Source organism: Hippopotamus amphibius, chromosome 11 (genome assembly GCF_030028045.1).
Source record: "Hippopotamus amphibius kiboko isolate mHipAmp2 chromosome 11, mHipAmp2.hap2, whole genome shotgun sequence".
NCBI lineage: Eukaryota > Metazoa > Chordata > Mammalia > Artiodactyla > Hippopotamidae > Hippopotamus > Hippopotamus amphibius.
Window position 1 is genome coordinate 92,497,635 of NC_080196.1, and position 23,226 is coordinate 92,520,860.

The following is a 23,226-nucleotide window of genomic DNA, read 5'->3' on the forward strand; positions in this document are numbered from 1 at the left end:
TTGCCACAGCCTGCCAAGATCAGGTGAGTTAGCCTTTCACGTAATAAAGCCAGGCTTATGATTTCACAAGAAAGAGAAAGAATGTAAAATGTTCATGTTGACTGAGTGGAGACGTCTACAGAAGGAAACTGTTAGCTGCAAATGCTTCAATGGCACATAAGTGTGCATTCCAGACACTTTAAATGTTTAATTCTTGTTAACACTTATCACATTTAATTCTCTAGACAACTTTACGGTTAAACTTTTTTTTTTTTAATTTTTTATTTGTTATTGGCTGTGTTGGGTCTTCGTTGCTGCGCACGGGCTTTCTCTAGTTGTGGTGAGCTGAGACTACTCTTCGTTGCGGTGCATGGGCATTGCGGTGGCTTCTCTTGTTGCAGAGCACGGGCTCTAAGCATGTGGACGTCAATGGTTGCAGTGCTTGGGCTCAGTAGCTGTGGCTCATGGGTTCTAGAGCGCAGGCTCAGTAGTTGTGGTGCACGGGCTTAGTTGCTCAGCGACAAGTGGGATCTTTCCAGACCAGGGCTCGATCCCATGTCCCCTGCATTGGCAGGTGGGTTCTTAACCACTGTGCCACCAGGGAAGTCCCTGGTTAAACATTTTTAATCACCACTTTACAGATGAGGAAACTCAAGCATGGGGGTGGGGTTTAAGCTATTTCATGAAGAACCCACCTACCAATTAAGCGGGAAAGCTGGGATCGGAATTGGAGTGGTCTTACTCTCAAATCCTTAACTAAAGCCATGCTCTCCTCTGTGACTGTCTGGGCGGCAGGATGAGACTGGTCACAGAAACTTTAAGAAACTTTAGGAAAATAGCAGCAGCAGCTCAGATGGGGAGCCTCCACTTACGTCCCCACCCAACTGCCTGTCTTCATTTCCACCCACTGGGCAGAACTCAGGCTCTGTCCCCACACACGAAGCCGGCAAGCATGGAGACCAGAGCTCGGCCTTCTTCTCCCCAGGGGATCAGCAGAACGCCGGGCAGGACGGCAAAGCCCCGGATATTTGGCACCTGCCTGGGGTGAAGTATTTGCAAGATAACTGGAATCAGGGGGTGTGAGAGGACGCAATTAATTTGAGAAGGGGGGAAGGGAGTGGGCAGCGTATCTCATCTATAAGGACAGAGAGAAGACTCTGGGAGGAAGAGGGGGAGGGGAAGAATTGCAGGCCATGCAGGGGGACGTGTCAGAACAATGTGGCACAGTTGCCGAACTTTTCTATAGGAAAGGGTTCAACTCTGCCCTGGGGGAGAGGCAGACAAAGTATTATCGAGAACAGTGAGGGCGTCAGCGGGTTCCACAGTCTAGTGACTACAAAGAACCAAGTCTTGGGCTGTGAGGTGGAGCTCCCTGCAGATAAGTACCTGTCAGAGAAACGGTAAAGTCAACCCCCCAACTCCCCTCTGCCTAGAGAGATAACTAGAGCATCAAAATCCCCTGGAAGGCTCCTTACACAGCAGATCACAGCATCCCACCCCCAGAGTTTCTGATTCAGCAGGCCTGGGTAGGGCTAGAGATTCTGCATTTCCAATAAGCTCCCTGGTGATGCCCAGACTGGCAAGGGAACCATCAAGCTAGAGATGTCCCTGTAGGGTGGGGTGGAGATGAGGGGTCTGCCCTGCGATAAACTTTGCATAGTTCAATCTTGCTTCTACGCCTCTTCTGACTTTGTCTGGAAGGAGTCTCTCTCTTACTCTCCTGCCACCAGCCAACCCTCCTACTTGTTACCCCAACCCTCTAACCTCACAGGTCTCCAAGTCACGCTGTGCATTAGGAGTCTTTAAGATGCTTCCTTTATTTTACTTTGCATTCCCTAAAAAGTGCAGGAGGGCTCTGCATCACAGGGTCCTCGTCCCCCCTGAGAGCCACTGGACTGCCGGCTGTCCCCAGCTCAGAGGGTCAAGGCTCAGGAACCAGCACCTCTTTCCAAGGGGAATTTTATCCTGAATGTAGCGACTGGGGTTTAGTCACAGTCCCACCCCCTCAAGTTCAGAGGGATTATGCAAATGAGGCCCTCAGCCTGCCTTGAGCATCTGAGTTCCCCCAGGCAAATATGTAAATGAGACCGAAATAGTGACCCAGGCTTACAAAAATAAAGTCAAAGTCAACTTCATTTATTTTGTCCTGCTTTTCTCTGCCTGCCTTCTTACCTCCATCTCCCGGCCTGGAAAAGACATGTGCTTGATTTTCTGCGAGTATCTATAATGACGCTCACTCAGGCAGCTGCTAGTTAAGAATCATGCTACGTTATTGTTCCCTACACTGTATTATACACAAAAAAACATATGTCAGTGGGCTTTGAAAGCAGGCAGGAGGCCCGAAGGAGCTAGCTTCAAATGGGAGAGGCAGAATGGAAAATCTGCACCCTCGCTCATCATAAAATTCCTAATGTGTGGTTTATCATTCAGGACACTCCGCCTTTCAGATGGAATTCAAAGCAGACAACCTGAATTTAAAACAAAGAAATAAACGACTGAAGGGCATATCCTTTGCCTTTCCTGTTTGGAACTGGTGACTTGGACCAGTGTCATAAGCCTCCAAGATGAAAGAGAGGTAAGGAGGGGGTTGCTGCCAGCTGATTTTACATAGTTGCAGCCACGGTGCAAGTGCTGCACATGGAGGAGCAGGTGTCTGCTTCCATCAGTATTCTCGGTCCTCTGTACCTACAGGGACATAAATCAGTACATACAAATGGCCCAACTAGTCCTCAGGCACTCTGTGAGGCTTTGGGCATACACATCTTATTCAATCTTTGCATGGGTATCAGTGAGGAAAGTTTTATTAGCTCTATTTTCTAGTGGAAGGAGCAGAGGCGTAGAGAGCTTTTGGTAACTTATTCAAGGTCACTGCTAGTGAGCTGCAGAATCAGGAAGTGAGGTCCTATAGACCTCAGGCCATTTGCTGCTGCCCCTGTGCTAAGTTGCCTTGGGGTGTTGCCCAGTTCTGTGATGTCTTTTCATCTTCTCCATTGCCTCCTGTTTCCTTAAGCTGTCCTGGCCTCTCCCAGAATTCCTCAGATCCTGCTTTCCTGCCCACTGCCTCTTCTTCCTCCTCTCTTGGGGCTCTCCTTATGAACTGGAGTTTGGAGCGCTTGTGCCTGCCCCATAGGGGGGTCTCTTTACTGGGGACCAGTAGTAGCATAAAGAATGATTTGTAGAATAAGGCCTTGGGTCAAGAGAGGAAGGAATACAGAGCCTAGGATCCTCTGGGCCAAGAATAGTGTCCTCCTTTGAGAGGAGGGAGGAGAAAAGTTGGAACAAAAGCAGAAAATATTGCTGGGAAATGTGAAGAAAGAAGTTGGGGGACCTCACGGCATCTATTTTCTCCAGGTAACTAGAGGCACTGCTTCGTGTGGTATCTCCTTTTAGGCCTCATTTCATTTGAATGTCTGCTTTAGCCTGGACCAATGTTTTGAGCAAGACGGTCTTTTGAGAGCTCATTGCCACACTTCATGGAACCCTGGCTGCGAGTTCTGGGTTCTCAAGTTACACTCTCTGAGAGGAGGAGGCCAGTCAGCTTCCCTAAGGGAATCTATGAAGAGACTTAGAGAAGTCTTATTTTAAAAGATCCCACTAAACTCCAGCAAGTATACCTCACACTACCAGGAAGGGAGACAGTATGTCCTGATGAGTAATGATCATCTACTAAGAACCAACTTAAAAAAAAATCAACCATTTCGGTTAAAATATTTCTATATTAGAAACATCTCTAAACTAAGGCAGACAGAGAAAGGGAAATACTGTGTGATCTAATTTACATGGGGAATTAAAAAAAGACAAACAAAAAACCCCTTGAACTCATAGATGCAGAGAACAGATGGATGGTCACCAGAGGTGGGAGGGTGGGCAAAATGATTGAAGGGGGTCAAAGGGTACAAATTGCCAGTTATGAAATAAATGTCATGGGAATGTAAGGTACGGCATGGTGACTGCAGCTAATAATACTGTATTGTGTATTTGGAAGCTGCTAAGAGAGTAGATCCTAAAAGTTTTCATCACAAAAAAGTTTTTGTATCTATACATGATGATGAGTGTTAACTAGACTAGTGTGATTATTTCACAATATATACAAACATCTAATCATTACACTGTATAGCAGAAACCAACATCATGCTGTATGTTAATTATACTTAAATAAATTAATAAAAATAATATTCTCAAAGAATGTATATGAATACTAGGTAAAGTGGGACAAGCAGGCAACAAATCTATATGTATAATTTGATGCCAATTTGGTTTTTTAATAATTATAAAGGGAAAAACGTGAAGGTAATCTATATCACTAGAATGAGCAGATAAATGGGGATTAGTCATGAAATAGAAAAAATATTCCTCAGATGCATTGAACATTTTGCTTTCTCTTGAAAGGAGCACGTTAATGAACATTTTCTGGGTCCATTTCCAGGCCCAAATTCTCCTTATATCCATTGAAATCCCACTTTGCTGTGAGGTTAGAAGGATCTCTGGGGTATTAAATTTTCAGGGCTGTTGGGTCTTCCATTAAATGACTCAGGGATATGCAGTAATATTTGGCTCTGTGTTGGTTTTTTTGGAGTTTTTCTATCTCCTCCCCCGGTCATGCTCTGTGGGCTGTGTAAATATGTGCGTATGTGTACGCAGATAGAGAAATCTATATAATGCGTGTCGCTATGAATTTTAATGACAAATCATTATTATTATAATAAGTATTGTTTTTCTCAGAATTGTACAGGAACTTCTTGGCCTCCTTTTCTCACCTTCTTTGAGCAGATACAATCATAGATACAAAAATCTGAAAGATTGTTTATAGACTGCTTGGTGACTGCAACTTTTTAATTGCTTCTCTTTTGGTACCAACAAGTGAGGGCTGCCATTTTTTCTTTGAATAACACCAGGGCTTCATGCCAGTAATTGATTTGGTAATCAGTCCTTCCCGGTAGCACTTTAAATTAATGTTCTCACATATGGACTTAATTGGAATTTAATAAAACAGCACATGATAAGTAAAAAATCACATGATGCTAAGAACATATGTACTGAAGATTAACCACCATGGAGATACAAATCTATTATGTAGAAACCCCAATAAATATTTTTAGAATGTTAAATCATATGTAAACACTGTGTATTGCTTCAAGTAAGTCTATATCTTCAGCTTCACTTGTTATTCTCTCTTCTAAGTAAACATAGCTGTTGACTACAGTTAAATTGATTCTCATCTTCTACAATTGATTCAGCAAAATTCAGAATCAGGGAGAAAACATCCTCAACCTTAATGTAAAGCAGACTTTCTCGTTTGGTCATCTGAGGTAGGACCTGAGAATTTGCATTTCTAAGAAGTTTTTGGTGGTGATGCTGCTGGTCTGGGGACCACACACTGAGAAGCACGGATCTCAAGCACTGTCTTGTCTTATAATTAAAGGAAGACTTTGGATTCCCTCTGCCCTAATTTTTTTTAAGCTCTTTATTGGAATATAATTGCTTTACACTCTTGTACCAGCTTTTGAGGTACACCAAAGTGAATCAGCTGTATTTATACACATATCCCCATATCCCCTCCCGCCTGCCACTCCCTCTCCCCTCCCTGTCCTGGCCCTCTAAGGCATCACCCATCATGGAGTTGATCTCCCTTTGTTATACAGCAACTTCCCACTAGCTATCTATTTTACAGTTGGTAGTGTATATATGTCTATGCTACTCTCTCACCTCGTCCCAGCTTCCCCTTCATCCCCGGCCCCCCAACCCCATGTCCTCCAGTCCATTCTCTGCATCTGCATCCTTATTCTTGCTGCCCTAATTTAATGTTTGGTCCTAGCTAAAATCTGTAGTAACAGGTTAAAGATGCCCACACATTCTTTGTTACCGTCCCCATTGAGAAGTGGGTTATTTCTCCTTCCCTTTAATCTGGACTAGTTTTGTGATTGCTTAATCAATAGAATGCAGAGGAGGTGATGCTTTAACATGATGGGCAACTTCTGTTTCCTCCCTCCTGGGCCCCACTGCCTTATCTGTGAGTTAGCCCAAGCATTGATCTCCACATGGAAAAGAGTCGTGGCCACTCGCCAACAGCCTTGGCTGAGCTCCCAGGCAACAATAAGAACCAACTGACCAGCCATGAGAGTGAGCCATCCTGGAAGGGGAGCTGCCTCAGTCTATACAACATGGAGCAGTGGCAATCCATCCCTTCTGAGCCCTGCCTGAATTGTAACACCAGAGTAAATAAACTGTTGGTGGTGACAGCTTATTTTACAGCAGTAGATAACCAAAATTTACCTGCCTATAGGTTGATGGGTGCCCATCAGGCTTTCAACATAAGGTAGGCATCTATTTTGAGTATGTGTGGTAACATCTGAAGAACAATGTCAACCAAATGAATTGTGAATGGGTAAAGATTCATTTCAGAATTTCACTTTTCCATTTTGCCAGTCCTCTTAGAGTTTGACTTTATGTGGGGGCAAAATAAGTAATTGTCAATAAAGACATCATTTTCAGGTGTGGAGAAAGTCCTTCCATCACATAGCACATGACCCACGGTGTCACTGATGCCTGCATTTCCATAATTAGGACTCAGGTCCATTGCCTTGAACAAATCAGGCTTTGCTGTTAAAATGCAAAGGACGATGGATGATTTAACACCTTAGTGCTTAGTGGCCATTTACAACTTTTTTTTAAAAATCAGTGCTCTATTCCTCACGCTTAAGAGTGGCATATCCGGCTTCTTCACAGCGGGCAGGCATGGCCCCCATTACCACAATCAGGAGCCTTGTGAGTTTTTGTGTAAAAACTCTCCTTTTTTAGTACAGAAGCAAAGTCACCATTCTCATACTTGTAGCAGATTCCATTCTTGGAAAAAGCAATGAAGTTGAAAACAGATTTATTCATGGAATAAAGGTCATACTTGGAAGATTTACATTATTGATCAAGAAACTTATATCTAACTTTTAAAACGTATGCCCAGAAACACTATTCTTAGCAATGATTACTTTCGTAGGTACAGTTTATTCAATGTCCGTTATTTGTTCAAATAGACAATGGGGTATCACTTTCAATGTGATCTTAGACATCCAATTCAGGAAAATAATAAATTGTTCTTTGGAATATGTTCCAACTGTATTTTCATTTCAACCACCAAGAAAGCAAAGCAATATTCTTATAATAAGGGACTCAACTCAGTTCAACAAATTATTGCCCAGAATACCCATTGTGTGTTAGACACTCTGCTGTGCACTGCAAGGGATTGAATGATCTCAGTGATTTCAATGAAGTCTATTTGGTGTAATAAAAACAGAATAAAAATGGCTTCAATCCTAGCCAGACTACTGGCAGCATCAGAAAAGAAGTGAAAGTTTTTCAAAGGAAAAGCTGCTAAAATCCAGTTGGGGAGACAGAGAAGCCTTCTTAAAGGATTCAGGGTAAGTGTAACAATAAAAACAAGACTCCCTTCTACTAATATAGCAATTTATACCTTATAAAACAGTTTTATGAGTATATGTATTATCTTATTTGATTCTTGCAATATGTAGGGCAGTAATTCTCAAAGTATTAAGTTCTCCTAACAGCATTAATTTCTCCTGGGAGCTTGTTAGAAATGCAAATTCTCAGGTCCCACTTAAGACCTACTCAATCAGAAACTTTGAGAATGGGACCCACCCAGCAATCTGCGTTTTCACAGGCTCTCCTCCTGATTCTAATGCCTGCTAAAGTTTGAGAACCAGTGATGTAGGGTTCTTTTAATTTCACTAGGTCCTTTTGATTTCACATGTGATAAAATTAAGAATTACTGAAGTTGGATTTTGCCAAGTTTGTAGATCTATGCCAGGAAACCCAATTCCAAAGCTATTTCAGGTTGAATATTTAACTTTCTTTTGAATTGTATTTTGAAGAATGGGAGGGATTTTCACAGGTGAAGATGGTTGAATATTAGGGGTCTGGAGGAAGCTGGGGTTATTTTGACTGGATGGAAAATTATCTTTGAGATCTTGAAAGATGTATTTTAGGAAACTTTGACTTTTTAGGTTCTTTTCTCCAAGAAATATGTCTGTGGATGTTTATTTTGTTCTGAATTTCTTAGTATATAAATGCAGAGTTTAAAAAATCATATCATAATTTTTTCTATTGCATTTGGGTTGAAATTCATTTCCTCCAAATGTGTTTGTGTCTTTGCAGGCCTTATGCTCATGTGTCTTCTTCTTCTTTTTTTTTTTTCCATCTTACTTTGAGAATAATTCTTAAGAATCAGAGACTAACCCTATTTCTTCCTTTACTTCAGAGGAGGAAACATTTTTATTTGTAAATTACTCATAATAAGGGAATAGAAGCTTGCTTTTTTTTTTAAAGCTCTTTATTGGAATATGATTGCTTTACGCTGTTGTGCCAGTTTTTTGCTATACAACAAAGTGAATCAGCTATAATCAGAAGCTCTTGATAAGCTCCATCACATGCAGGAATTTTATGCCCTTGGTCTTCAATTAGTAGAAATTAGACTGTGTCAGTTCCAGGCAGATGGCAGTAGGCATTGCTAATACCCAGTGGAGATATGCCACTGTTCCTCATGGTATCTTAAACACTGAGGCTCTTCTGGGATGTCCTGAGGATTGACCCAACTTCTCAACCTGAGGTTTTGATAACTCAGACCAAGACTCTTTAAGGCAGAGCCTTAAAAAACAGAAATTAATCCTTGGTCACTTTATTGGAGCCAGGATAAATATAGGATAAAACATAGCCGGATTTAAGTTTTCAACCTGACAATTGCATGTTTATCTTGACTCTTTCCAATCATTTCAATAAATTTTTAAATTTTGCTTTATTTTATTCACTTTTTAAAAACATGTATTAAAATTAACTCCTTGTGATATACAGTTATATGAGTTTTGACAAATGTGTTTGGTTGTGTAACCACCTCCACGATCATGATATAGCACAGCTCCATCATCTCAAATCTTCCCTCACACTGTCCCTTTGTAATTAACCCCTTGCACCATTCCCAACCCCTAGGAACCAGGACTTTTTTTTTTTTCCTCAGAGGACTCTCTCTTTTATATAAATGGATTCTAGAATTTGGTATCAATGGTCCACAGCATTTGTATAGTACTTTTACTTTGTGTAGGTATAATTCAACATGTAATTGTCATGTTACAATGCTGTGGCCAATGTAGACTTGACTCAGTGTTGCAAACAAAGGAATACAGAGCCACAACCAAAAGTAGTTTCAAAATAACCCAAATTCTTAACCTGCAACTCTTGAACACCTGAAAGGAGACTAGATCCTAGAGAAACTTCTCTATGGTCTTTCTGCTCCACTCCTCACACACTATAGCTCTTCCAGCTGTTTTTAAACTGTTTTTGACTCACCACTGCATATGGACCTGGAACTTCTCATTCATCATGTCCTTTATCAGAAACAGGGCATTATACAGCAAACACTGAGTGGGGAGGTACCACATGCCTTAGGGTTTGGAGTCTTCCTATGTCTTTTTTAAAAAAAATTATTTATTTATTATTATGTACTATTTTTTTGACTAAGTGGGTTTTTTTTTTAATTGAAGTATAGTTAATTTACCTTATGTTTCTTTCAGGTATACAGCAAAGTGATTCAGTTGCATTTTCTGATTCTGTTACTTTATAGTTTATTATAGTATATGTACCACATCTTCTTTATCCATTCATCCGTCAATGGACACTTTTTGTTCCTGTAATTTTTCCTATTCCAGATGGTCTTACAAATGGAATCTTATAGAATGTAGCCTTTTGACTTTGGCTTCTTTCACTCAAATAATGCATTTGAAATTCATCCGTGTTGCTACGTGATCAATAGTTTATTTCTTTTTTTGTTGCTGAGTGATATTCTATTGTACAGATGTAGCACAGTTTGTTTATCTATTCATGAATTGTTGGATGTTTGGTCATTTCAGTTTTTGATAAGTATACAGTTGTTTTTTTGTTTGTTCGTTTGTTTTTGTTTTTTGGTGTGTACAGTTTTTGTGTGAACATAAATTTTCGTAAATACCTAGGAGTGAGATTACTGGGTCGTATGCTAAGTGTATACTTAACTCTATAAAAAACTGCCAGTTTTCCAAAGAGATGTACCATTTTGCATTCCAAAGAGATGGGAGTTCCTAACACCCTACATCCTTGCCAGCATTTGGTGTTGTCTTTAATATTTAAAAAATAGCTCTTCTAATGAGGGTATGGTGGTATTTTATTGTGTTCTTTTAAAAATTGAAGTATAGTTGATTTACAACATTGTGTTAGTTTCAGGTGTATATCATAGTGATTCAGTATTTTTACATATCTTATTTCAATATAGGTTATTACAAGATAATGGGTCTAATTCCCTGTGCTATATAGTAAATCTTTGTTGCTTATCTATTTCATCTGTAGTAGTTTATTGCTGTTAATCCCATACTCCTAGTTTGTCCCTCTCCCTTTTGGTAACCACAGATTTGTTTTCTATACCTATAAGTCTGTTTCTCTTTTGTATATAGATTCCACATATAAATGGTATCGTATAGTATTTGTATGTCTCTGACATTTCACTAAGCATAATATTCTCTAGGTCCATCCACATTGCTGCACAGTATTTTATTCTTTTTCATGGTGGAGTAATATTCCATTGTGTGTGTGTGTGTGTGTGTGTGTGTGTGTGTGTGTATGCACATCTTCTTAATCCAGTTGGCTGTTGATGGGCACTTGGGTTCCTTCCATGTCTTGGCTCTTGTAAATAGTGCTGCTATGAACACTGGGGTGCATGTATCTTTTTGAATTGGTGTTTTCATTTTTTTCTGGATATATACCCAGGAATGGAATTACTGGGTCATATGGTAGTTCCATTTTCAGTTTTTTAGGGAATCTCCATACTGTTTCCCATAGTGGCTACAGCAATGTACACTCCCACTAACAGTGTATGCAGTTGCCCTCTTCTCCACATCCTCTCCAACACTTGTTATTTGTAGACTTTGTGATGATATAGCCATTCTGACAGGTGCGATGTAACTTGCATTTCTCTAATAATTAGTGATGTTGAGCATCTTTTCATGTGCCTGTTGACCATCTGTATGTCTTCTTTGGAAAAATGTCTATTCAAGTCTTCTGTACAGTTTTTGATTGGATTTTTTGTTTTTTTGACATTGAGTTGTATGAACTTGTATATTTTGATATTAACTCCTTGTAGGTCACACCATTTGCAAATATTTTCTCTCATTCCATACGTTGTCTTTTCATTTTGTTGATGGTTTCCTTTGCTGTACAAAGGATTTTAAGTTTAATTAGGTCCTATTTTTAAATTTTTGCTTTCATTTCTTTTGTCTTGGAAGACTGATCCAAGAAAATGTTGCTACAATTTATGTCAAAGAGTGTTTTGCCTATGTTCTCATCTAGGAGTTTTATGGTTTCTGGCCATACCTTTAGGTCTTTAAGCCATTTTGAGTTTATTCATTGTGGTTTTGATTTGTATTTCTCTAATTACTAATGATGTTGAACATTTTTTCATGTACTTATTTGCCATTTGTATTTCTTCTTTGGTGATATATCTGTTCTAATCTTTTGTCCAATTTTATTTTTGTATTATTGAGTTTTCAGAGGTATTTATATATTCTGGACACATGCCCTTTTTTAGACATGTGTTTTGCAAATAATTTTGGCAGGTATTTGAAGACTTAATACTTTACTTTCTTTTTGCTCTGTGATATGGTACAAACCTCATTGTCTAGTTCTGAGCTGTGGTACTGCTGTGTCACCTGGTGTCTGCATCACAAGATGATCTCCAAGAAGCCAATTCTCTCCCTGTGATCCTATAGGGAGGAATTTGCATTCAGGTTGAAGCCAGGAATACAAGCCTCCAGAAATGTTATGCAAAGTGCTTGCAGTTATACTGGTGAAATAGAAAGGCTGGAACTAAGAGGATATAGCTGTAAACTCCTGAGCATATTTAAGAAGTGGTTTGGGGACTTCCTAGGTGGTGAGGTGGTTAAGAACCTGCCTGCCAATGCAGGGGACACAGGTTCAAGCCCTGTCCCAGGAAGATACCACATGCCACAGAGCAACTAAGCCCGTGCACCACAACTATTGAGCCTGCTCTCTAGAGCCCATGAGCCACAACTATGGAGTCCATGTGCTGCAACTACTGAAGCCTGTGCACTTAGAGCCTGTGCTGCACAACAAGATAAGCCACCACAATGAGAAAACTGCTCACCACAATGAAGAGCAGCCCCGGCTCGCAGCAACTAGAGAAAGCCTGTGTGCAGCAACAAAGACCCAATGCAGCCAATATATAAATAAATAAATAAATTAACTAGAAAAAAAGAAGTGGTTTGACCTTATGCATATGTTATTAATTGGTACAACTGGTAGAATTTCTAGAATTTCTCATTTGGGGTTATATACAAAGATACAACAACAATTACATGTGTATCTATACCAGTGACTATATTAACCTCCCCAAACTGTCATTGCATAGACAGTATTGGTCTATTGTCTTCAATCACTGATAATTTAGAATGTTAGATTCTAATAATCCTATGGCCTGAATCTCACCGTATGTATTCGTATGTAAAGATACTGGTGATGGTATGGAATAAGACTGAACAATGAACAATGGCTTCCTTGTGAACAGTAAATGCTTCATTTTTTTTAATAGGATCATTGGTATAACTACCTTCCTTGGCTATGCCACTACTTGAATAGTGTTCAATCAGATCTAGCCTTGGATATAACTGGAGTAAACCTGCAAAGTGTTGCTATTCATAGCTGCTGTAAGCAACAAGCCTCAATGCTTGAAAGGTCTTATCGATTCTTCCCCAGCTAATCCCAGTTGTACTGATGCTTTCAACCAAGTCCAATAGCCAACTCTCACCAAGGCTGGCACTAAAAGAGCAGTGAGTGAGGCTCCACTTGCTGGTCATTTCTGTGCTATGCCTGGGTGAGCTCCCTGGGCATCTTCATATTCCTTCAACTCAGTCTTTAACCCAATCTTTGTCATGTTTATGTGAGTGGACTTTTTGGTGTGTGTGTTTCTTGGACTAGCGTCTTGCCCTCAACTGAAGCCAGGGGGAGATTGAACATGCTGTGTAGCTCTTACCAGCCGCCTCTCCCATGGCTGGTTCTTGCACCGTAAGCCTTCTGTAACTGGCTTGGGTTCTGCCTTTCTGTCCCTGCCCTCAGGGCTGCAGAAAGGTCTTTATTCAGAGCAAAGGGCCCTCCCTCATCTAAGTTCTGCCACACTTGGAAGTTAGTATCTATACATTAGCGTTTGACCAATTTCTTCCTCCTCCATGGATCACAGGTATTGATATTTTCCTCTTTAAAGTGTTGCCAAGAGCAAATCACTTACCACTTAAATAAGAGGGTATTTATTACATTTAACCAAAGGATAAAATGTTTCTACAGGGATATTTTATGCACCAGCAAAAGTGCTGTCTCAACTGTGGCTGAGTCAGCTATCATTACCTCCCTGGCCATCCCTTCTTTACCACTGTACAGTGATGGGACAGGGCACTGGTGGGGAGGTGTCCAGAACATGACCACTCAAGGGCAGTCAGATGCCACATGCCTCTGCTGAGCTGACCTCTTGCAACTCCAGACAACTTTCTCATGCAGGACAGTTTAATGGTTTTTGCTGCCACTCAAACTGACTCTTGGTCATTTAGTGATTGGTCAGTCTGAGCATATGACCCACATGTTGCGCAAATCATTAGAAAGCAAAGGGGAGGAATAAGGTCAGATATTGGTTGTATTTCAGACACCAAGTAAAATCTGGGATCATTGTAGGCATGGAGTTCCAAAACAAGGATGATTATTGTTGCCATCCAAAGATCTGGGTATTTTATTCCTTTTTAAAAAATCTTTTATTGAAATTCCTCTGCAATATCTCCCTCTATGAGAGCCAGATTCATTTTTCTCCCTCTAAGAGAGCCAGATTTAATGGAGTCCCTGGACAAATTTAGAGATTCACCACTTTATCCAATAGGGCATTAATGGTAAGCAAAATGGCTCTGCTCTTTAGGTGCTAAAATGCTCATTTCTGGGCATATTTGTGAAATAGGATGACAGACACAGTCCTTCTACTTTTCATTCTCAAATTAGATGAAAGCCACGTAGGACAGTGAGGACTTGGGGTGGCTTGTTACTCATTATGGTTCTACAGCCATGTCACCTGAGTTTCTAGTTAAACATTGTTTCTCTGGCTTCTCTGAAGATCTGGGGCTGAAAATCAACCATCTGTATTTCATTAAACCAATGCCCCAAATGATTCCTCGGGTCTATCAAATTAGGGAGACACTGTCCTGAAGGAATTAAACCTGAATCCTCCAGAGCTGTGGTTTGTCGAGGTGGAAGGATCATCGGGGTCACCACTTCCCTCATTTTTCAGGCACAAATGCTGGGGTACAGGGAATACCTGGGCCTCACTCAGATCATCCTGCTTATTGGTAGAGAAGCTGTCTGGAGGATCCAGATTTTTAGACTCCTGGAGAGCTGTTGGGTATTGTTTCTGCCTGCCCACCTTTCCTACCTGAAGATCACATGGATGGGCCCACATGCTCTGTACCTTCGTGGAGTCTGGAAGAGGATTAACAGTGATGTTTTACTCTGAGATAACTTTCCTTTCCAGTAATATCCAACAGGCAGCTCGGGAATGTTCTGCACCCAACCAGTACGATTCCACCTTGAGGGCTACGCAAGCCTGCACACAGAGAGAGGTGGTGCTGGCAAAGTTCAGTCCTGTCCACATCTTTCTGTCGAGGGCCTCTCCCCTTTATGTTTGCATCAAAGCTATTAGTCCAATTTACATTGTGAGTCTATTGGGCAAAAACTATAGCTGATTTTATGCTCTGTTCACAGCCAAGGATGTGCTCTCAGGATATGGAGAAAATAATACATTAACTTTTTCTATTCTTTTGGTGTCTTAACAGTTGCTTTAACAGAGTTAAAACAAAAAAGTTAAGAGTTCACAGTATTAAGGTAAAAAGTGGTTTTTAACAGAGGCTCTGGTATCTGGAAATTATTGCAGGGATATCCAGTATCATTATTGAAGTAGCTCATTTACCTTAAGGATATGTATAAAAATAAGGGAAAAAAGAATTTACTGTTTGTGGAAAAAATCTGTTTTTTGACTACACAGAGGTATTACATACATGGCATAAGTATTAAGTAAATCCATTCATTTATTTTTTAACAAATGAACCTAAGTTTCCATCCCCTTCAAAGATGTATTCTTAGAAGGTAACTTGTAAGTCATATTTAAAAACACACAAACAAAGAACCTACCTCATTTAAAATTCCAGACTCTGTAATTCTGCATGGCCATTCATTTTGCTACTCAAAAGTGATATGACTTTTGAAAGGGTTCCAAGAATCAAATTTGCCTGAGAACATGTGAATTTAAAACACTAAAATACATATGTCACATGTATTGGGGAAATAACACTGTCTCAGTCAGCTCAAGCTTTCATAACAAGATTCCATAGACTGTGTGGCTTACACAACAGAAGTTTATTTCTCACAGTTCTGAAGGCTGAGTCGTTCAAGATTGAGGCATTGGCAAATTTGGTGTCTGGCGAGGGCACTCTTCCTGGTTTGCAGATGGCTGTCTTCTCGTATCCTTTTGTGGTGAAGAGAGAGATCATTTTTCTCATATCTTTTCTTGTAAGAGCACTAATCCCATTCATAAGGGCTCCACCCTCATGACCTAATCACCGCCCAAAAGCCGCACCTCCTCATACCATCACATTGGGCATTAGAGAGGGGACACAAATATTCAGTCCTCAGCAAATACAATCCTGCCAACAGAAGACCCCTCTGTAACAATGTAAGAGAGAAAACTATTCCTAGGTAAGCATCATCAGATTTCCATGTATGTAAGGTAGCACAGAAGTGACTATGAAGCCTGCACAGAAATGCTCACACATTTATACAGTAATTAGAAGAAAGAATCATGAAAACATCTCAACTCTATGAGAGGCAAACAAATGCACCTTGTGATTGTCTCCTATGCACCTCATGAGAGACCCTGTTAATTTTGGAGGTATGTGCTTACAGTTTGGAGAGTCAGAAGACTTGTAACCTTGCGTTGTAAAATCAAAAGTTCTGTGCCATCTTAGTATTTTTTTATATAAATTTATTTATTTATTTATTGGCTGTATTGGGTCTTCATTGCTACACACGGGCTTTCTCTAGTTGCTGAGAGTGGGGGCTACTCTTCATTGTGGTGCGCAGGTTCCTCATTGTAGTGGCTTCTCTTGTTGTGGAGCACGGGCCCTAGGCATGTGGGCTTCAATAGTTGCAACATATGGGTTCAGTAGTTGTGGCTCATGGGCTCTAGAGCACAGGCTCAATAGTTGTGGCATATGGGCTTAGTTACTTCGTGGCATGTGGAATCTTCACATAGCAGGGCTTGAACCCTTGTCCCCTGCATTGGCAGGCAGATTCTTTACCACTGCACCACCTAGGAAGTCCATCCATCTTAATTTTTAAGGAGAGAGTCTAAACAGGTGAGAGAGGGAAGATAGCTACATCCTTCCTCAAAGAAAATCCCATTTTATAGTCACACCTGCCCTAGCCAGTTCCCTAAGTAATGTTCTAGCTGTAATTTGAGCAATGATTATACAATTGGAAGAAGTGTGTTACCTGATAGGGTGATTATTTAGAAAAAAAACACATCACTATTTTGATGTAAAAGTCTTGGTTTGTTTACTTAAAAAAAAATCAGTGCCAGTCCCAGTTTGCATGTGGGTTGAATCGCCAACTGTGAAAGCTCATTTAAAAAGTCATTTTGCTGAGTCACTTATTCAGTGGAAACCTGAGGGAGGAGGTAATTAAGAAGTGGGAGGTGGAGATACTGAGAGCAGATGACTTGATTTGCTCACAGAAAGGAGACCCAAGCGAGGACTCGCTGGAGGAGCCACAGAGGCCCTGAGCTACAGAGCTGCCTGAGGGTCCCCTGTGTTGTCTTAGAGACAAGGAGGAGGGGGACACATCCCCAGCACTGAGGAAGTGCTCTTTCAATGTTTCAGTGCTGTGACTTTGATTACTTAACAGCTGAGTGTAAGCTGTGAGGTAAAGTACCAAAGCCAAGGAAAACAGAGGACGTAGAGAACTAGCCAATGGATAGCCAAATTAAATTTTTGTCCTAGGTAAAAAGTGAGGTGGGAGGCAGACTTGCATGACTTGTTCTTTAATCTATTCAGCTTTTTAGACCAGCTCTATCCAGTATAATTTTCTGCAAAGATGGAGATGTTTTCTATCCGTGCTGTCCAATACGGTGATTGCTAGCCACATGTGGTTCTTGAGTCCCCAAAATGTGTTGATGAGACTGAGGAACTGAAATTTTAATTTTATCTAATTTTAATTAGTTTTAATTTAAACTGCCACACAGGGACTACCAGATTGCATAGTACTTTAGTCAAAAACTCAGTACTTCTATAGTACTTGGAGAGTCCATGTGCTTTTTTCTTAAAAGTGAACTTTGCTACTTTGTTTTCTTCTTTTACACAGCTACATTTCTTTTCTCTTCTTTCTTCTTTTTTTTTTTTTTTTCAGGTGAAGTGTAATTAACCTATGACACTGTGTTAGTTCCAGGTATACACCATAGTGAGTCAATATTTCTATACATTACAAAGTGATCACCATGGTGAGTCTAGTGACCCTCTGTCACCAAAGTTATTACAATATTATTGACTATAGTCCCCATGCGGTACAGTTTTATCCCCAAGACTTATTTTATAGCTGGAAGTTTGGACCTCTTAATCTCCCACCCCTACTTCATTTATCATCCCACCTCCCTCCCTTCTGGCAACCCCCTGTTTGTTCCCTGTATCTACAAGTCTGTTTTTGTTTTGTTAGTTTGTTTGTTTTGTTTTTTAGATTCCAAGTATAAATGAAATCATACGGTATTTGTTTTTAACTGTATGACATTTCATTTAGCATAATACCCTCTAGGTCCATCTATGTTGTTGCAAATGGCAAGAGTTCATTTGTTTCATGGCTGAATAATATTCCATTTTATGTGTGTGTGTGTATACACACACACACAATACACACACACACATATATATCTCACATCTTCTTTATCCATTCATCTATTGATGGACACTTAGGTTGCTTCCATATCTTAGCTATTGTAAGCGATGCTGCAGTGAACATAGGGGTACATATATCTTTTCGATTATTTTCTTCATTAAAATACCCAGAAGTGGAATTGCTGCATCGTGTGGTAGTTCTATTTTTAATTTTTCAAGGAACCTCCATACTGTTTTCCACAGTGGCTGTACCAGTTTACATTCCCAGCAACAGTACACACAGCTATAGTTATTACTGAGAACATAGAAAGTATGAATGTTTTAACTTTTCTTTTTGTTTATTCCCTATGTTTGCAGCATTAACTACAGGTTATAAAGTAAGGCCCATCCTCCAGGAGGGTATTCAGCCCAACTGCCCAGTAGTCCCAGGACTCAATGGTCCCCACTCTGACCAAGAGCTGTGAGAGCAGATACATCATACCTGACAAAGAAATCAACAGGTCACCTTTGTGCCGGTCACTGCCTCCTGTATTCTCTCTGCTTTTTCTGGGAAGACACTGGGTGAGGGAGAAATCACGCTATTCCCTGTGGCATTCTGGTGCAGAAGTTTCATGGTTGAAACCAGCATATGTGCTATGGGAGCTGCCTTTCAAGGAACCACACCTGGGTCAAGGCTGGCAGCGGACTTACCTTTTCAGATACGATTTGTTACCCCACCACAAAAATTCTGGCTCTTTTCTCTTAATTTGTTTGTGAGATTTATCATCTCTGTCAACTCAGGGCCATGTGTTCAGCCTACACAGGTAGAATGCAGGAGCAAAATACAATTGCTTTCATTTCAAATCTTGCTGGATATTTGCTTATATTCCTTAAACTAACTCAAAGGACAATCAAGGATGCTGTAACACAACATCTTCATTTTCCAAATTATTGTGCCCAAGATCCATGGGGGAGGATTGCCTTGTTCAGGGTCAGGGTTGGATGGCTGGTCCCTGCAAAGCTTGGATTGAGTTAATTAATTCTCAAGATGGATTTGTATTTGATTATATTTTCTTAATCATTAAAGACGAAATATATTTGACTGAGGGATAGAATATTGATAGTAGTCATCCTAATCTCCTCCAGAAATTGGAAAAGACCTTTTCTTTAAATGTTCTCAGGTTGCCACTTGTAGTGAGCCCCTGCAGTAGGAACAGTTTGCTGGAGTTATAACCCCACTTTGTGCCATTGCTTTAATTGGCATCTGGGTCTTGGTCAGAATCTCCTCTGCCAGGACTTCTAGCCCAACGTTGGGACATAAAATCAGTAAATATGACTTCAGTCACCCAGAGAGTCCACACACTTCAAAGGTGACTTTGGCACTCGGTGAAACTCCTGAATCAGAGGGCAAGCCTCTGGCCGACTGGAAATCGGCCTCCTCTGATGACTGTTGCTTATTAGGACTGAGATGAGCTTCTCAGGGATTCCATGGCATTCTGCTAAAAAGAGGCATGAGTGGTGAGAACTACTTTGTGGGGGAATGAGCCTTCTGAATGCTGTCTCTGATCTCAGCAGAGCTGTGCTCTCCCCACTGCTTCTACGATGTTATGATCAACCTGAGCCTGACTTCTGTTAGTGGATTTATCTTCTATGTCTATTCCACCTAAGTTCCTATTTCCTTTCACTTTCCTGCCTTGTTCTTGGCCATGTCCCTTGGATCATGCCCCAGCCTAGCCCTGTGCTCCTAACTAGTCCATCTTACATCCTGACCCCATATAGGGTCACCTTGTTTCCAGGTCTTTTTCTGGTCTCCTGCCTTCCTCTCTGTGGCCACCCTGGCCAGACTGTCTCTGCCACAGAAAGCAGATTCTGAGAGCCTAGCCTCAATTCCAGTCCCCTTAAATATTTTTCTAATACTTTTCTGGATGAAGCAGAGAGATAATTGCTCTGTAATTTGATCCCCCCCCCCCCCCCATTTTCCCTGTCCCACTGCTGGTCTAGAGGAGAGAAGGCCGGGGCGGGGGGGGTAGTGGGGGACACTTTGGCACAGGCTCCTAGGGTCCTGGGATCATGACGTAATACACTTTTTGTTGAATAAACGGTAATGAGGATTCTTATTTGCATCTATTCTCATACATTTTCTCCCAAGCGCTTTCATATGGATCATTCTATTTGCCCCTCTCAACCTGGAGTAAAGAAGTCACTAGAGCACAACGCAAGATAGGAGACTAACAGAAACAACCCAAGTGTTTGCACTCACTGAGTTTAGAGGTTTCACACTGGGCTTTTTCATACTGTATTTCTGAAAACTTGTACTTCTACTGCTTTCCTTGTTTCAGTTAACATCATCACAATCTACTGCGTTTCCCAACTTAGAAACCTCTGACTCATCTTCTGTTCCTCCCTCTCTCTGCCCACCTGCACCCATCAGTTACCGAGTCTTATTGATTTTATCCTCTACCTGTTTTCCCAGTCTACTCTCCCTCTACTTCTCTGAGTAGTAGTAAGGCTGTAATTCTGGTCTTTTCTGTATATTTCTCAGACAATTAAAATTGTCTCCAAACTGGGTCTTTCCCCACCACACCTACCAAACAAATGTAATACTTGCATTTGCTACACTGCTTTCAGAGTAGCAAAGATTGTCTTCTAAAACATATATTTCAAAATTTCCCTTCCCTTTGCTATTGAGACTATGCATAAAATAGATAACTAATGAGAACATACTGTATAGCACAGGGAATTCTACTTAATGCACGATGGTGACCTAAATAGGAAGGAAATCCAAAAAAGAGGAGTATATATTATATGTATAGCTAATTCATTTTTCTATACAGTAGAAACTTACACAACATTGTAAAGCCACTATACTCCAATAAAAATTAATTTAGAAATATTCCCTTCCTTTGATAAAGCCTATATAGCCAACAGGGTAATGTTCCAACTCCTTGGCAAAGTTCTCTCAGACCTTATTTACAATAACTCTGTATCACACAGCCTAGACTCCATCAAAACATTAAAGGATCTTCTTAGAGACCTTCCAGGCTTTCCTGAGTTTTGTGTGAGCTTTTTTTTTTTTTTTTTTAAATAAACTAAAAGGCCCACCTTTTTGCCCAAGGGCCTCCTCTTAAGTCTTCATGATGCAACTATTTCCCCTCTGTGCGTTTGTCCTTATTCCCTGCACCAGGCACTGGTGCCTACCCTGGTGTTTAATAGTCCTTTGTCTATTCTGTGCCTTTTTCTCTTATCACCAGGTGCTCCATATACTTACTGTTCTGTTTGTCTAACTCCAAGCCAATGGATGGGGTGAGGAGGACTATTTCTTCATCTTGTAACTCTCATACTTCATTTGCCATTTTTCTTGCTATCACATCCATTTTCAGAAGTGTTGGCACAGTATCTAACAAATATACCATGTGCATTAAATATTAATTTTCTTGTCTACTCCAAAAAAATAAAAGTGACTATCATCTATGTAGGGATTTCTATGTGTTAATTACTGTGCTTTATGTACCTTATTGAGTTTTGGTATTATTACCTGCATATCCCTTATGAGGATACTGAGGCTTCTTCTCTATTTGCCTTTTCTTCCAGGATATTACAAAAAGGATGAAACAGTCAGTCATTTATGGTTCTTTTGGGTGATTGTGTTGCCATTTTTCAGGCATGATATATTCTCTTCATTAGGGACCTTCCAATTTTTGCCCACAAATAGTGACACTAATGATTTAGGTGGGCATGGGTCAGTGGTGTGCTGGAGTCAGATTGTATCGGTTCCTGAGAGTCAATTGTTAAATTTTCATGATTTTTATTAGCTGGTTGTTAAACTCAGCCTTTATTAAAAATTAAATTGTATAAATTTATAAAACATTTTATTTTATTTTTTAATTTTTAATTTTATATTGGAGTATAGTTGATTTACAATGTTGTGTTAGTTTTAGGTGTACAGCAAAGTGATTCAGTTATACATATACATATAGCTATTCTTTTTCAGATTCTTTTCCCATATAGGTTATTACAGAGTATTGAGTAGAGTTCCCTGTGCTATACAGTAGGTCCTTGCTGATTATTTTATATACAGTAGTGTGTATATGTTAATTCCAAACTCCTAATTTATAAAACAAATTGTATTTTAAAAAGTTGGTAAAAAATCATCATGTCCTAATTATTTTACTAGATTTTACTAGTATTCATACTCTTGAGGTTATACACTTAGTGCACCTGTGTGGTATAAATACTATAAAACCATATGTTACTGTGCATCTCTTCCCAACTCCATGTTTAGTGACATCACATTGCTAGCTTAAAATTGGCTGTAGTGAGAGTATTTACACCATAGGTACTGGCAAACCCTACAACTCGGGGTTTCTACTCCTGCCTCTCCCCTGGTTATTAAACACTGAGTTGGGAGCATATTCAAAGATGGAACGCCATCTTTGCTAGTACTCACCAATATGGCCATAATGATTGATAAGTTATAAGAACACTTCTGTACTGGTTGGCAATAAAACCTGCTGCTCCAAGATCCTCAAGGGTCCCCAGCTGCCTAGGATAACCCATCCCTCTATGGGACATCTGGGACCTGCCCGTGAGCTAGCCATTGAGGGATCATTGCCTAGCCCATTAGGGGCCTCCCAGACTCGGATCCTGTACCAGCCCTTCAACTTTCTAATATTTCAGGCACAGTGAAGGGACAGAGGAGAGCCCATTTTAGATGGAGGTATCCTTCATTGGTTGTCAAATTATACCAAGTAGGCAATCACTTATTCAACAAACACCTAACACCAGCCTGAAAGCATCAATCTTCATCCTTCTCTGTTGGAAAGCATCTCTAACGTCATGGAACAGCCTATTCTGCACATTACACATCAGTGGGTCATCATTTTCCTCTAACAGTTTGATTCCCAATCTTGGCTGTACATTTGAATTTACTGAGGAACCCTTAGAAAAAATGTTAAATCTCAGGCCTTAGTTAAACCAGAATCTATTGGGGAAGGAGTGGTGAGAGATGGGTGCCCTGACAACATTATTTTTTAAAGAAACTCACTGAGTAATTCCAATAAGCAGCCAGTGATCCAACATATAGGAGGAGGCCAGAGGTGAACAGTCCACACATCTTTGTTGGAGCTCTACCATTCAGTAGCTATGTAATGGGCAAGTCAGTTAAACTCTCTGAGCCTTGAATTCTATATCTGTGCAATGGGAATATTAATAACTTCCCTAACAAAATGCTCTAGAAATTATACAAAAGTATAAGGGA

General features: G+C 40.3%; 1 pseudogene; it reads right to left on the reverse strand.

Moving 5' to 3' along the window:
* Positions 1 to 897: 897 nt before the first annotated feature.
* LOC130830930 (uridine diphosphate glucose pyrophosphatase NUDT14-like) overlaps positions 898 to 23,226 on the reverse strand; it is a 137,458-nt pseudogene continuing 115,129 nt past the window's right edge.